This window comes from Saccopteryx bilineata, chromosome 3 (assembly GCF_036850765.1).
Source record: "Saccopteryx bilineata isolate mSacBil1 chromosome 3, mSacBil1_pri_phased_curated, whole genome shotgun sequence".
NCBI lineage: Eukaryota > Metazoa > Chordata > Mammalia > Chiroptera > Emballonuridae > Saccopteryx > Saccopteryx bilineata.
The window spans coordinates 59,584,362-59,586,580 of NC_089492.1; the positions used below are offsets into that span (position 1 = coordinate 59,584,362).

A 2,219-nucleotide genomic window follows, 5' to 3' on the forward strand; every position below is an offset into this window, starting at 1 on the left:
CAGGCCGGCCTTGGCACATTTTTAAACAGCACCTGGGTGGGCGGCAGTGACGACCAGGACCCAGTCATACAGAGCTCAGCCCTCTTTTGTTTGCTCACTACAGAGTAAGACAAAGCTTTTGCAGAACTATGGTCACGGGAGCTCGACCTGCTGCATGGTGACCAAGGACAAACATGTCACCCACAGATGTCCCTGTCGCAGCACACCCCAGCTTCAAGTCCAGAGTGAGGCAGCAGAGATGGCTCTGAGCCCAGAGCCTGCAAGCAGGTCCCCTGTGCTAGATATGACAGGCAGCTCTGTGCCCAAACCATCCAGATGCCCCAATGCATCCCTCAATAGCTCGTGGGCCAGTCTGACGGAACCCAGCCCCCTGGAGGACCTGGCGGCCATGGGTGCCATCAGAGCAGTGCTCTTGATCATGGGCGTGGTGAGTGTGGCAAGCAACGTGTACACGCTGGTAGTCGTGTGCCACTTCCTGCAAACCTCGGTTTCCATGTATGTCTATGTTGTCAGCCTGGTGCTGGACAACCTGCTCTATCTGCCCAGCATCCCATTCATTGTTACTACCTATATCACCAAGGAGTGGCACTTTGGAGACGTGGGTTGCTGTGCCCTCTTTAGCTTGGACTTCCTGACCATGCATGCCAGCATCTTCACCCTGACTGTCATGAGCAGTGAGTGTTATGCTGCAGTGCTGAGGCTGCTGCAGTGCTGGTATAGTGCTCCAAGGGCTACCGCAAGGCCCTGGTGCGTGGCACGTGACTGCTGGTGCTGCCCATGATGCTGGCTATTCGGCTGGTCCACAGGGAACACAAGAGCCTCTGCCTGCCGGCCTGGGGCCAGAGCACCTACCGTGCCTACCTGACACTGCTCTTTGGGACCAGCATTGTGGGGCCTGGCGTGGTCATTGAGCTGCTCTACATGACTGTCGCAGCAGGCCTCCTTCCCACAGACGCAGCGGCGGCCCAACCCCAGAGTGCTGCACCTCATCCTGGGCATTGTGCTGCTCTTCTAGGCATGCTTCATGCCCTTCTGGATATAGCAGCTCCTGGCCCAGTACATTGGTGCCTAGCCACTCACACACCATGGCTCACGCACCGTCAACTACCTGACCACTGGCCTCACCTACAGCAACAGTTGCATCAACCCCTTTCTCTATACACTGCTTACCAAGAACTACTGTGACTTCCACCAGCACTCACCCCACAGCAGGAGTGCCAGTGGGCCCATGGGCACCCAAGACTTCTGGCAGTGCCCTACCCACTCCCAGAATGCCTTTTGCAGCTTGCTGTCCTCCAGCAGCCAGCAGGTCACTGAGCACTTCACCTTGTCCCTGGAGGCCCCTGGGGGGGTCTGTCCTTGAGTGTCCCAGCCTCCAATGCTTATGGGGTCTGCAGATTACTCAGAAGGCTGTTCAAAAGACTGTCCGAGAGGCACTTCCAACATTCCCAGAAGATCCGGTACATCCTTTCCAGCCTGGGGACTCAGTCTGAATAAAGAAGTACATCACCCAAGGACTGACTCCCAAATGGCGGGTCCACATACTGTGATTCTGACCACTTCCATTGCTGACAAGGTAGAAGGCATACCCGTCTGGGTCCACCATAGCCAGTTGAAGCCTGCAGTCCCAGCAGAGACACCCTCGTGGACAGTGGAGACTGACCCCACCAACCCTTGTAAGTTGACCCTGAGAAGAATGGCATGTCCTGCTCCAGCCTCAAACCAGAAGCTGGTTGGTCTACGCACAGCTAATGCATGAAGAAACTCACTGAGGACCTCCTTTTAATTAGACTTTGAAGAAGGAGGGAAACTGAGGTAAAAGGAAAGCCAGAACAAGTTGTCTTAAGGTTTGATGCATGTATTACTATGAGTCATACAGAAGGGAGGTATAAGTCCCTTTGCTAGAAGGAAAGCCACAAGGTAAATGGAATATATATATAGCCTGACCTGTGGTGGCGCAGTGGATAAAGCGTCAACCTGGAAATGCTGAGGTTGCTGGTTCAAAACCCTGGGCTTGCCTGGTCAAGGCACATATGGGAGTCGATGCTTCCTGCTCCTCCCCCTTCTCTCTCTCTCTCTCTCTCTCTCTCTCTCTCTCTCTCTCCTCTAAAATAAATAAAAAATAAAAATAATTAAAAAAATAAAATAATTTATATATATATACATACATACATACATATATATATATATATGTGTGTGTGTTTATACTTAACCTATAA

At 52.5% G+C, this 2,219-nt stretch overlaps 1 pseudogene; it reads left to right on the top strand.

Moving 5' to 3' along the window:
• The first annotated feature begins 238 nt into the window (after positions 1-238).
• LOC136329779 (urotensin-2 receptor-like) lies at positions 239-1,363 on the top strand (annotated as a pseudogene).
• Positions 1,364-2,219: the final 856 nt, after the last annotated feature.